At 50.0% G+C, this 15,375-nt stretch overlaps 1 long non-coding RNA gene across 4 annotated transcripts in view; it reads left to right on the forward strand.

The window, feature by feature from the left end:
- The window catches only part of LOC140191826 (uncharacterized), a 48,637-nt gene extending 38,556 nt beyond the window's left edge, over positions 1 to 10,081 (forward strand). For 2 of the 4 annotated variants that reach the window (XR_011883942.1, XR_011883939.1), the window contains one exon: positions 423 to 10,081. This is a non-coding gene — a long non-coding RNA (uncharacterized lncRNA). The remainder of the gene's footprint in view (positions 1 to 422) is intronic. The other 2 variants (XR_011883940.1, XR_011883941.1) reach the window with 2 other exon arrangements.
- The last annotated feature ends 5,294 nt before the right edge of the window (positions 10,082 to 15,375 follow it).

Consider the following 15,375-nt stretch of genomic DNA (forward strand, 5'->3'; position numbering starts at 1 on the left):
GTCATCACACGCACTTAGGGGAGTCCTCACGTACAGGAGATCACCATGTCCACAGATTCACAGGAGATTGCCGTGTGCAAACTGGAAATCACCACGTCTGCACAAATCAAGTCTCACGGCTCACATGCACAGATGGCGTTGCCATGTCAGTACAGACACTTTGAGGTTATAAACATGTCCTCACACAGGAGGTCACTCGGTGCAGTCACACAGGAGATAGCCGCATTCACATACACAAGCGATCGAGTGCTACATCTACACATATACAGGGCATCGGTAAATGTGCACACCAATGTATAAGATTGACATGACTGCGCACACATACACATACCGCCGCATCTGCACACACATTACCATGTCTACAACAGAGGGGTTCATGATTTTTACGCTCAGTGGAGATTGTTGTGTCTTCACACACACAGGACAGCGCCTCATATGGAAACACACAGGAAATGACAGCGTCCACGCTCACAGCGGATATCAGAGCATTCAAACGCAGGGGAGATCAGCGTTCCAGACACAGTGGACATCACCGTATCGTCACACACGCGGGAAATTGCTGTGCCTACACTCATGGGAGAGCGTCATGTCTACAAGAATGAGAAATCTGCTCGTCAACAGACAGTGGAATCCACACCGACGCAGAAGATTACCGTGTGCAAAGCAGAGCGACGTGTCCACATGCACAGACACAGGAGGTCGCATGGCCGCACACGCAAGAGATCACCGAATCTGCACACACAGGGGAAATCACCATATCCCCAGACACAAAGGAAATTGCCATGTCCACATATGCATAAAAGATCACCGCATCCACACACTGTCACAAGATCGATGCGACCGCACAAACAGACCATCGCTGCATCCACACGCATACAGGTGTCGCTGTGTCCGTGCACCTCTAAGTGATTTGCCACATTGGTAGACACAGTAGTGCTCGCTGAGTCCGCACAGTCACATGCGATCGCTATGTCTGCACAAACAGGAGATTGCTACGTCGCACGCACAGGTGATCACCAAGACTGTATACACATACACACACACGACAGTGGCGCGAGGAAACACAGATGAGTCCGGCACATCCAGACACTGATAAGATAAGCATATCCTCACACATAGGAGATTTCAGTGTCTACAGTCACGGGAGAGCACCGTTTCCACGCTCAAGGAGATCGCCAGGCCCACGTACAGACAGGAGGTCATAGTATCCACACACACACACACACACGCAGGAGACTACGAAGTCACTGCTCCCCACACATACAATGGAGAACGGCACGTCGGCACACGCACACAGACAGAATATCGCTCTTTCTGCATACACAAGAGATTATCACGTCCTCACGCACTGTTGCTCGCCGAGTCTGCACACACACAGGAGAGCGCCGGGAGTGCAAACACGCAAGAGATCACTCCATCCAGACGCACTGAGGAGGTCACCCGGTCAACACACACACACACACACACAGAAGGTCGCTGTATTCATACACACACATAACGGACCGTCGCCTCCAAGGCACACACGGGAGATCGTCGTGTCCACAAACACAAGAGGATCACTGCGTCTTCACACACACAGGATATTGCCGTGTCCAAACGCAAACACATACAGGTGACAGCCGTGTCAACGCTCACAGATCATCACTGCTCTCCACATATGCAACGGAGATTGCCACATTGGCACACACACACAATATCACCCTGTACGGACGGACACAGGAGATCGTTACATCGCACGCGCAGGTGATGACCAAGACTACACACACGCATATGCCAGCAGCGCGTGAGGAAACACGGTGGAGTTCGCACGTCCAAAAACAGAAGGAATCTGCGTGTCCACATACAGTTGATCACCGAGTCTGCACACAGGTGAGTGCTGGGAGCGCAAACACACATGAAATCCCTCCGTCTAGATCACCGTGTCTACACGCACAGGAGAACACCGTGTCCACACAAACAGCAGATCGAGTGCTGCATCTGCACATACACAGGGGATCGGTAAGTCGGCACACCAACGTACAAAATTGACACGACTGCATACACAAACACATGACTGCATATGCACACACATTACCATGTCCAGACACAGGAGCTCAAGATATTCACACTCAGTGGAGATTATCGTTTCTTCACACACACACACACACACAGGAGAGCGCCTCGTGCGGAAACACACAGGAGGTGACAGTGTCCATGCACACACACACAGGTGATCAGTGCGTTCAAACGCAGGGGAGGTCAGTGTGCCCAACACAGTCAACATCACCGTGTCGTCACATACGGATCGCCGTGTCCACACGAATGAGAAATCACGTCGACACACAGTGGAATCCACGCAGACGCAGGAGATTATCGTGTACACAGGTACATAGTAGATCGACGTGTCGAGATACCCAGATCACTGCCTGCAGAGACACAGAGGGTTGGCAACTCTGCACACACGCACAGGAGGTCGCATGGCCGCACACGCAAGAGATCCCCGAGTTTGTACACATAGAGGAAATCTCCATATCCCCAGACACAAAGGAAATCGCGGTGTCCACACATGCGCAAAAGATAACCGTATCCATACTGTCACACGTCTATGAGTCCGCACACACACGCACAGGATCGATGCGTCCACACACATACAGGTGTCGCTGTGTCCGCGCATCTATAAGACCACCACATCCGCATACACACACTAGTGATCGCCGAAGCTGCATAGTCACACAAGATCATCATGTCTATACAACAGGAGATTGCTACGTCGCATGCACAGGCGATCACCAAGACTGCATACATATACACACACGACAGCAGCGCACGAGGAAACAGAAGAGTTCGGCACGTCCACACAGTGGAGATCACCCTGCCCTCACACACAGGAGATCTCCATGTCTACACTCATGGGAGAACACCGTGTCCACACTCAAGTAGAACGCCACCTCCACAACTGCACAGGAAATCACTGCATCCACACACACACACAAAGAATATCACCCTGTGCGCACCGATTACCACATCTGCATGCACAGTTGATCTCCGAGTTTGCACACACGCTAGAGAGCGCCGGGAATGCAAACACACAGGAGATCCCCCCCCCCCACCCGCCGTCCAGTTGCAGTGAGGGGGTCATCCGGTCCACACACACATCGGACCGTCGCCTCAAAGGCACGAACAGGAGATCGCCGTGTCCAGGAACGCACAGGGGATCGCTGCGTCTTCACACACACAGGTGACAGCCACGCCAGCGCTCACAGGACATCATCGTTCTCCACACATGCAGCGGAGATCGCTATGTCGGCACATACACACAGAATGTCGCCCTATTCGGATGGACACAGGAGATTGCTACGTCCGCACGCACAGTTGATCACCGAGTCTGCACACCCAGGTAAGCGTCGGGAGCACAAACACAGAAGTGATCGATCTGTCACGACGCACTGATGAGATCGCCCGGCCCAGACATACAGACACAAAATTGGCGTGTGTAGAAACACACACACACACAGAGATCACCGAGTCAACACACGCAGGGTCTCTTCGCATCCATACAGACAGGAGATGCCTTGTGCATACACATACACGAGTTTGCTGTGTCGACATACTAATGAGTCCACACTCATGCAGAAGTTCACTATGTTCACAGAGGAGATTGTTGTGTCTTCATACAGACAGGAGGATGCCACTAGTGGAAACACACTGGACATTACCATGTCCATACACAAGAGGCCACGGCGTGAGCGCAGACAGCAGACGTCGCTGTATCAATACGCACACCTAGAGCAGATTAATTTGTCCTCACACACAGATCACTGTGTCCACACATACAGGAGATCACCGCGTATGCACATACACAGGAGATCACCATGTCCGTGAATGCACAGGTGATCACCGTGTCCGCACACACAAGAGATTGCCGTCTCCAGACACACAGGAGATCACCGTGTCCACACAGAAAAGATTGCTGTCCCCCCACACACAGGAGAGCACTGTGTCCACGTACACAGAGGAGATCACCGTGTCTGCGCACACACAGGTGGCCACCGTGTCCACACACACAAAAGATTGCTGTCCCCACACACAAAGGAAATCACCGCGCCCACAGTCATCTCACCGTGTTCACCAATTTCACACTCAGAGGAAATTGACGTTTCTATAATGACAGGAGACTGCCATTTCCGCATTCATATGAGATTAGTGTGTCGCCACACACAAGAGTTTGCTGCATTCACTGGTGCAAGTTAGAGCACCGCGGTTGCTTACACCGATCACTGCCTCTACCTGCACACATAGGATATCGGCGAGTCCGCACGGATACGCCATTTCTGTCGAGTCTGCACACAAAAAGGAGAGCACCGCGTGGAAGCACACAGCGGATCGCCACATCTAAGAACACACGAGATCGGTGTGACCACACACAATGGAAATCATCGTGTCCTCATAGGAGATAATCGTGTGCACACACGCAGAGGAGATTGCCGTGTTGACACTGACAGGAATTTGCCGTGTAGACAGGTACAAAGTACACCGCTGTCTCTGCCTACAGAGTTCAGCGTGTCCAGAAACACACATCTGCGATGGTCGTGTTCACACCCATGTCCACAGATTTACCGGAGATCACCGTGTCCATACAAATAGAGTAGTTCGCCGCATTAGCAGACGCACTGGAGATGAACGCATATGCACACTCACAAGTGATCGTTGTCTCTCCAAACACGAGATTACCGCGTCAGCACACACACAGGTGATTGAGTGTTGCATCTGCAGGTAGACAGGTGTTCAAGTCCGCACACATACACACCAAATTGGCATGTCTGCACGCACATAGAAGGACACATCACTGTGCTAGCACACACATGCAGAAATTCACTTATGTTCAAACTCATAGGAGATAGTTGATTCTTCACACACACAGCAGAGCGCCGCGCGAGGAAACACACTGGACATCACCACGTCCACGCACAGGAGGTTTCACCGTCCACACACACAAGAGATCGCCATGTTCGCTCACACAGGAGGCAGCCACATTCACACACACTGGAGATTGCCATGTCCACGCACAGGAGATCGAGTGCTGCATCGGTAAATCCGCACACCAGCACACAAGATTGACGCGAATGCACACACACACATCACCGCATCCGCGCACATAATACCGTGTCCACATACATACAGGATTTCACTATGTTCACCTACACACAGATCACCATCCCTACACACACAGGAGATCTCCGTGTCTACACCATGGGAGAGCGCCGTGTCCACACGAATGAGAAATTTCAACGTCGACACACAGTGGAATCGACACAGACGCAGGAAGTTGCCGTGCACGCAGGTACAAAGCAGAGCAACGTGTCCGCATACACAGATCACCGCCTGCACACACACGGGAGGTCACCACGTCCGTGCACACGGGAGATCACCAAGTGGGAGTGGGAGCATTAGTGGTAGAGATGATCGGGGCAGCGGGAAAGGAGTGCCTGCGAGATGCTGGGGGAAAGACTGACACGGGTAGCGGTTGCTGCATTGCGATGGCGACAAGGTTAATGGGTGTCAGCTGACGCTGGCTATCCACAGTGAGTTTATGGACGGCAGCCGCGAGAGCGAAAATCGCGGACACCTGACTTCGATTGTCTAGGGTAAGCTGTTGAGCAGTTGTGGCAAAGATGATACCTGTTCCTCCAGATGAGTATGGGCTTGTCGGCACGAGATTACCTGCCTCATTGCTTCAGTAACTTCACCCAGAGCAGATTCAATTGCCTGTAGCTTGTCCCCTACCTGACCAATGAGCCTATTCACGAGTGCAATAGCCAAATCTGCTGCGTTGCAGAGTCCGTGGCTGTGGCCGAAGGAAATCGCTGTATTCACATACACAGGAGAGACCGTGCCCACACACACGCATGAGATCGCCATATCCACACCCAAGGAAATTCGCATGTCCACAAATGCAAAGGTAGGTGGTCAATGTGTCCACGCGCACACAAGCGATTACCATGTTCATGCACTCATGCAGGAGGTCGCCATGTCCACACACACATTAGGTGACTATGCAGACACATACAGGAAATCACGGTGTACACACACACGTCGGCGATCTCCAATTTTTGCGTCCTTAAATGTGCATGATATCACACACACACAAGATTGTCACGTTGGCGCGCACAGAAGATCGCGGATTCCCCGCTCACAGTAGATCGCTGTGTCCACACACACGGCACATCACTGCGTCCACACACGCATATGAGATCGCCTTGTCCACACACAAGGAGATCCGTACGTCCACAAATGCGCAGGTGATCACTGTGCCCACGCACACACAAGCGATCACCGTGTCCACACACAGAAATCGTCGCGTCCCCACGCACAGCAGATCCGCGAATCCACACAGTAACCTTCTGTGTGTGTGTGTGTGTGTGTACATGGCAAAACCACTTTGAAGAGAGCTATCCTTTCAATCAGGTCCGCACTCAAGTTTAAAAAAGACAGAACTTAAAGTCAGTTTTTCGGAATTGGACTTCAGCCAGTCATTGAGCAGGGTTCATTAGAAAGGGCAAGTAAAATAACACAAGTTCGAGAGGAACGGCCATTGTAAGTGGGTCACTGTTTGGAGTGGCTTTGGATAGATTAGGGTTGGGCGAGGTAAAGTATCTGGCAAGGTTCGCTCTTTGTTCTTAATTCTTCATTTCTCGTTTGTTAGGGCAGAATAGTGCAGTGAGAATGGCTCCAGGGGTGGTGTTTTGTACTCTGTATGAAATGTGGGAATTCTGGGAGACCTCCATTCCACCGGTTAAACACATCTGCACCGGGTGCACCGAGCTGCAGCTCGATGACCTTCGGCTCATGCGAAGGAGCGGACAGTAGGAGCTACAGGGAGGTAGTCACCCCTAGACTGCAGGAGAGCGGTAACTGGGTGACTGTCAGGAAGAGGAAGGGAAATGAACAGCCAGTGCAGAGTACCCCTGTGGCCGTTTCCAAAGGTATATACTTATAAACAGGTATATAGGTATATCAGTTTAGATACTGTTGAGGGGGACGACCTGCCAGGGGACAGCCGCGGTGACCGGGTCTCCGGCACTTAGCCTGGTGCTGTTGCTCAGAAGAGAAGAGAGGTGAAAAGGACTGTAGTGGTGATAAGCGATCCCACAGTCAGAGGAACAGAGACACGATTCTGTGGGCTTGATAGACACCTCGATGGTAGGTTGTCTCCGAGAGGACAGGATCAGGTATGTGTCGGATCGGGTCCATGGGATTCTAAAGGGGAGAGTGAGCGGCCAGAAGTCTTGGTACACACCAGTGACAGAGGTAGAAAAGGTGAGGACATCCTGAAGGGGGATTTTAAGGATTTAGGTAGAAAGTTCAAATACAGAACCTCCAGAGAACAAATCTTTGGATTGCTGCCTGTGCCACGCGGCATTGAGGGTAAGAATAGGATGGTTTGGCAAATGAATGCGTGGCTGAGGAACTGGGGAAGGGAGCAGGGGTTCAGATTTATGGATCATTTGGACCCCTTCTGCGGAAGGTCCAACCTATACAAAAGGGACACGTTACACCTGAACCCGAGGGGGACCAATATCCTCGTGGGCAAGTCTGCTACAGTTATTCAGGAGGATTTAAACTGATTTGGCAGGGGCATGGGAACCGGAGTGATAGTTGTGAGGATGAGGTAGTTGGCTTACAAACAGGGGCAGTGTGCAGTGAGACTCCGAGCAAGGAGAGGCTGATGATAGAGCAAAATTGCAGTCAACAGGATGAGTTGCAATGTAAAAGGTGGACAAAATTGAAAAGGGAGAATGCAGGACTGAAAGTGTTATATCTGAATGTGCACAGTATACGGAATAAGGTAGATGATCTTGTAGCGCAGATACAGGTTGGTATGTATGATATTGTGTACATCACTGAATCATGGCTGAAAGAAGATTATGGCTGGGAGCTTAACGTCCAAGTATACACATTGTGTCGAAAGGACATGCCAGGGGCGGGGGTGGCTCTGTTGATAAAATATGAAATTCAGTCATTGGAAAGAGGTGACCTAGGGTCAGAAGGAGTTGAATTGTCGTGAGTATGTGCGTAAAGCTAAGGAACTGCAAGGGTAAAAAGACCTTGATGTTGTATACAGATCCCAAACATTTGCAACAATGTGCTCTACAAATTACAACGGGAGATAGAAAATGCATGCCAAAAGGGCAATGTTACAACGGTCATAGTTCATTTCAATATGCAGGTGGATAGGGAAAATCAGGTTGGTGCTGGATCCCAAGAGGGGGAATCTGTAGAATGCCTATGAGATAGCTTTTAGGAGCAGCTCATAGTTGAGCCCACTAGTGGATCAGCTATTCTGGATTGGCTGTTGTGCAATGAACTGGAATTGATGAGAGAGCTTAAGGTAAAGGACCCCTAGGGGAAAAGTGATCATGATACAATTCATCCTGTGATTTGAGAAAGGAAGCTAATCTCAGATATTTCAGTATTACAGTGGAGTAAAGGGAATAACAGAGGCATGAGAGCAGAGCTGGTCAAAATTGATTGGAAAAGAACACCGGCAGGGATGATGGCAGAGTAGTAATGTCTGGAATTTCAGGAAGCAATTTGGAAGGAGCAGGATATATATATCCCAAAGATGCAGAAATATTCTAAAGACAGCATGACACAACTGTGGCTGACAAGAGAAGTCAACCCGAACATAAAAGCCTAAGAAAGGGCATATAATATAATAAACGTTAGTGGGAATTTAGAAATCAATAGAAGGCAGCTGACAAAGTCACTAAAAAGAAAAAGATGAAGTACCAAGGTTGGTTAACCAGTAGTATTAAAGAAGACACCAAACGTTCCTTCAGATGCATAATGTGTAAAAGAGAGGCGAGAGTGGATATTGGACCGCTGGAAAACAATGTTGGAGAGAGAGTAATGGGGTGCAAGGGAATGTCGGATGAACTGAATAAGTATGTTGCATCAGTCCTCACTCTGGAAGACACTAATAGTATGCCGAAAGTGCGAGAGTATTGGGGGCTGAAGTATATGAAGGTGCCATACTAGGGAGAAGATTCTTGGGAAACTGAAAGGTCTAAAGATAGGTACGTCACCTGGGCCAGATGGTATGCACCCCAGGGTTCTGAAAGAGGAGGCTGAAGAGATTGTGGAAGGATTAGAAATGATCTTTCAAGGATCAATTGATTTCTGGCATGGTTCCGGGGGAGTACAAAATTGCAAATGCCGCTCCAGTGTTCAAGAAGGGAGAGAGGCAGGAGAAAGTACATTATATGTCAGTTAGTCTGACCTCAGTGGTTGTGAAGATGTTGGCGTTGATTGGTAAGGATGTGGTTTCGGGGTACTTGGAGGAACATGATAAAATGTTCCACTCAAGAGAAAATCTTGCCTAACAAACTTGTTGGATTTCTTTGCAGAAATAATAAGCAGGATATAAAAATGGGAATTGGTTGATGTTGTGTGCTTGGTTTTTCAAACGCCACACAAGAGTCTGCAAAACAAGTTAAGAGCTCATGGTATTACGAAAGATGCCAGCATGGGTAAAGCAGTAGCTGATTTAGGCAAAGAGTTGGAATAAAGGGAGCCTTCTATGATTGGCTGCTGTGGACGAGTCATGTTTAACACGGTTCTCTGTTGGGACCGATTCATTTTACGTTACATGTCAATTATTTGGATGACCGAATTGGTAGATTTGTGGTCACATTTGCTGACGACGTGAAGATAGGTGAAGGGGCGTGTATTTGTTGGGAAGTAGAGAAGCTACAAAAGGATTTAGACAGATTAGGAGAATGATCAAAGAAGTGGCAGATAGAATACAGTGTCGGGAAGTGTATAGTCATGCACTTTATAGTCAGAAAAATAACATGGTAGAGTATTTATGTAAATGGAGAGAAAATTCAAAAATCTGAGGTACAAAGGCACGTGGGAGTCCTTGTGCAGAATTCCATAAAGGTTAATTTTCAGGTTGAATTGATGGTGAGGAAGGCAAATGCAATGTTAGCATTCATTTCAAGAGGACTTGAATATAAAATCAATGATGTAATATTCAGATCTTATAAAACACTGGTGAATCCTCTCTTGTAGTATTGTGAGCAGTGTTGAGCCGCTTATCTGGGAAAGGGTGTGCTGACATTGGAGAGGGTTCAAAGGAGGTTCACCAAAATGATTCCAAGATTGAACGGCTTGTCATATGAAGAGTGTTTCATGGCTCTGGTCCTATATTCTTTGGTATTCAAAACAATGATGGGTAACCTCATTGAAACCCACTGAATGGTGAAAGGCCTCGATAGATTGGATGTGGAGAGGATACTTCCTGTGGTAGGAGAGTCTAAGGCCAAAGGACACAGACTCAGAATGGAGGGGCGTCCTTTTAGAATGGAGATCTAAAGTTGTGAATCTGAGGAATTCCTTGCAACAGGCGGCTGTGGAGGCCAAGTAATAAGGCATATTGAAGACAGAATTTGGTAGATTTTTGATTAGTCAGGGAATGAAGGAATACGGCAGGGGGTGGGGGGAGGCAGGAGATTGGGGCTGAGAGGGAAAATGGATCAGCCATGATGAAATGGCGGAGCACCTCGATGGGCCAAATGGCCTAAATCTGCTCCGATACCTTATGGTCTCGTCTGCCGCGCCTGCGCACACACAGTGAGAGGCGGCGTCTGCGTACACACATAGGAGATTACTGGGTCGGTATACACACAGCAGATTACCGTATTTACAAACACACAGGAGATCCACGTGGACAAACCAACACACAAACACACACACACACAGAAGATCGCCTTCTCCACACACAGATCGCCTGTCCATGCGCAATGAGATTGTGGCGCCCACAAACGCACAGGTGGACACCGTGTCAACACACAGCAGATCATTGCTTCCACACAGACATACCTCCTTGTATGCCACGCCCATACATATACATTAGATAACCACTTCTGTGCATCCGCACAAAAAGAGGAGATCCCCTTGTCCACACTCACAGAGGAGATCGTCGCGTCCAAACACACAGTACATCACTATGCCCACACACTCACACACACAAGATCGTCGTGTCCATACTCAAAGAGATTGCTGCGTCCACAAGTGCACAAGAGATCACTGTGTCCACACACACAGAAGATTGCTATGTCCATGCACACAGGAGGTCACCGTGTCCACACGCACACTCAAGAAATTGCAGTGCCCCCCCCCCCCACACACACACGCTGGAGATCACCATGTCCACAGCACACAGGAGATCGCCGTGTCCACACTCAAGGAGAAGACTGCGTCCACACAGGCACATTATATAGCTGTAACCAGACACACAGAGCAGGTGATCGCCGAGTCCATGGGCATATAGGACTTTGCCACGTTTGCACGTGCAAGAGATCGCCCATTCTGAAAACACCAGAGATCGTCACATCTGCTTGCATGCGCACACACACACGTCATTTCATTGATCGTCAAGTCTGCACACACACAGCAGAGCGCCGCTTGCGCAAACACTGAGGCTATCGCCCCGCCCACATACACACAGGAGATCGGCGTGTCCATATACACACAGGGGATTACCGTGGCAACACTGACAGTAGGTCTCTGCGTGCACATACACACAGGAGATTGTTGTGTCCACGCACACAGGACATTGCCGTATACACCCGTACAAGGGAGAACGACGTGTCCACACTCACAGTGCACCGAGTCCACACACAAAGAGATCGAAGAGTACGCACGCACGAAATCGCCGCGTGTGCAGACACACAGGATCTCGCCCCATCCATGTACACAGAAGATCACCATGTCAACTGACGCACAGATCGCCGTGTCCCCCCCCCCCACACACACACACAGATCAATAATTCCATATACAAACAGAAGATTACCCTACCAACACCCACAGGGGGTTCGCCGTGTCAGCGTACACAGGAGATCGCCGTGTTCCCACACACATATGAGACCACTGTGTCCACGCACAATGAGACTGCGCATCCACAGATGCACAAGAAGTTATCATGTCCACTCACACAGGAGATCGTTGCGTCAACAAATGTACAGGAGATTTGTGGCCACACAAACACGGGAGATTCCCAGGTCCGAATGCACAGGAGATCACTGTGCCCATGCACACAGAAGTTCGCTCCATCTCCACATACCTGGGAGGTCGTCATGCCCATGCTCACACGCATACAGTAGGTTACCATGTCCACACGCGCGCGCGCACACACACACACACATACTGTTCACGTGTACAGGAGATCGCTGTGTCCACTCTCACAAGAGATAAACCGCGTTCAGATATACAGGAGAGAGCTGTGATCATATACACACACAGGAGGTCATGCAATCTATGCACACAGAAGAGGTGACCGTATCCACACAAAGTCGTCGTGTCCACACACATATGCACACATGAAAAATAGGCGTGTCCACGGACATACAAGAGATCGCCATCTCCACACTCAAGTAGATCACCGCATCCAGCAATGCACAGGGAGATCGCTGCATCCGCACATACATAGATACATAGGAAAACGGCGTGTGCGCACACGTAGGAGATTGCCGTGGTCACACACACAGAATATCGTCGTGTCCACACTCCAGGAGATAGCGGAATCCATACTCACAGTAGATCACCATCTCCGCATACACAGAGGGGATTTGTGTTCACAGAAACACAGAAGATCGCTAAGTCCATACCCACACATACAGAAGGTTACCGTGTCCCCCCACACACACGGAAGATTAGGGCATGTTCACACTCAAGGAAATCGCGGCGTTAGAGGAGATTGAAATGTCCACACACAGATCACCGCGTCTACACACACATGCATACAGAAGGCTGCCGCGACCACACACACGCACGCAGGAGATAGTTGTGTCCACAATAAAGAAGACCGTTGCGTCCACAACGAACGAGACCGCTGTGTCCACAGTCACACAAGGTATCACCATGTCCACAGAAACACAGGAGATCACCATGTCCACAGGAACACAGGAGATCTTAGGAGTCCACGCACACACACAAAAGATGGCCGTGGGCACAGTCAAGGAGAGCGTGGCGCCCACACACACACACACACACACACACACACACACACACACACACACACACACACACACAGTAGATCACCATGTTCACATGCACAGCACAGATCTACGTGTCCACACACGCACAGGAGATCAACGGGTCCGTACACAGACAACAGAACAGCGTATTCTACAGACACTGTTGGTCCCCTGGTCCACACACACAGAGGAGTTCACGATCTCCAGGTCACATACACACAGGATATCGCTGCGTCCGCAGAGATAGAGCACGGGAGCTCGCCCTATCCACACGCACACAGGGACGCGCCCTATCTACACACACACACACACAGCAGATCATAAAGTTCACACGCAGATGTCTGTCATAAACAGGATCCCCTTGTCCACAAACACAGAGGAAATTGCCACATTCAAGGAGATCGCTGCGTCACAAGCGCACGGGGGATCTCTATGTCCGCAAACACAGAGACATGGGAGACGGTCCTCTCCACGTGCCCACAAGTGGATGCCACGTTCGCATATGAGATTTTTGCATCTGCCTACACAGAGAAGAACATCGCATGCGCATTCACACGGGAGTTCGCTCCGTCCGGACACACAGGCGATTGCCCCGACCACACACCCAGAGGAGGTCATCCTTTCGACACACAGACATACAGTAGGCTGCCCTGTCCTCATATGCACACACGCAAAAACGCACGCACAGACACTGGAGATAACCACCTTCACATACACGGGGATCACGACATGCACACGCTCACAGGAGATTGCGGCAAACCACACATATAGCTCAACCTGTTCACATACAGAGAACAGATGGACATCTCCATACACAGGGGATCGCCGTGTCCACGCACAGACAAATAGAAAGTTGCCTTGGATAGCACGGACACACACACGCGGAGGAGATAGTCGTGTCCAAACGCAAGGAGATCGCCGTGTTCCCACACATGTACATGCCCTGAATAGATCGACGTATCAGCACACAAACTGCAGATCGCCATCTCCACACTCATGGAGATGCTGGTCACAAACGCACGGGAGATCGCTTTGTCCGAACATACAGACACACATGAGATTCTCTTATCCGCATACATACAGGAGAACTCCCAAACGAAACGCGCACAGATCTTACTATCGGCACGCACAAAGGAGATCCTCGTATCCGCACGGACACAGGAGATCCTCCTTTCCATAAACACACAGGAGATCCTCCTATCGCCACGGACACAGAAGATTTTCAAATCCGTAAGCTCACAGGAGATCCCCCTATCAGCACGCACACCGGAGATAATCCTATCGACACGAACACCGGAGATCCTCCTATCGGCACGCACACAGGAGATACTGCTATCCGCACACACACAGGAGATCCTCCTATCTGTAAGCACACAGGAGATCATCCTATCGGCACGCACAAAAGAGATCCTCCTATCTGCACACACACAGGTAATCCTCCCATTCTAAAGTGCATAGGAGATCTTCCCATCCGTACAAACACAGGAGGTCCTCCTATCCGCACACATACTGGAGATAATCCCTTCCACACGCACACAGGAGATCCTCCTATCGGCAAACACTCAGGAGATCCTCCCGTAGGTAAGCACACAAGAAATCCTCCTATCGGCACATTCACAGGAGATCCTCCTATCCGCAAACATACTGGAGATCCTCCCATCCGCACACACAGACAGGAGATCTTCCTATCCACACACACAGGAGATCCTCCTATCCGCCCACACGCAGGACATCCCCCTACCCGCACGCACACTGGAGATCCTTCCATCGGCAAGCATACATGGGATCCTCCTATCGGTACACACACAGGAGATCCTCCTATCAACACACACACAGGAAATCTCCTATCAGCACACTCACATGAGATCCTCCCAGACGTAAGCACACAGGAGATCCTCCTAACCGAAAGCAGACAGGAGATCCTCCTATTCACACGCACACAAGGAGATTCTCCAAGACACACAGATACTGGAGATCCTCCCATTCTAAAGCACACAGAAGTTTCTCCCATCAGCCCACACACAGGAGATCCTCCTATCGGCACGAACACAGGAGATCCTCTCATCCTAAAGCATAGAGGAGATCCTGCTACCCACACGCACACAGGAAATCCTCCTATCCGCACACACACAGGAGATCCTCCCATCCAAAATCACACTGGTACATAGACAGGACATCGTCCTATCGACAAGCACACAGGAAATCCTCCGATCCACGCGCACACAGGGGATCCACTTATCGGCACGCACACAGGAGACCTTCTTATCCGCACGCAAATAGGAGTTCCTCCCATCCACAAGCACACAGGAGATCATCCGATACGCACACACGGGAGATCCTCCCATCCTAAAGCAC

This window comes from Mobula birostris, chromosome X, assembly GCF_030028105.1.
Source record: "Mobula birostris isolate sMobBir1 chromosome X, sMobBir1.hap1, whole genome shotgun sequence".
NCBI classification, from domain to species: domain Eukaryota; kingdom Metazoa; phylum Chordata; class Chondrichthyes; order Myliobatiformes; family Myliobatidae; genus Mobula; species Mobula birostris.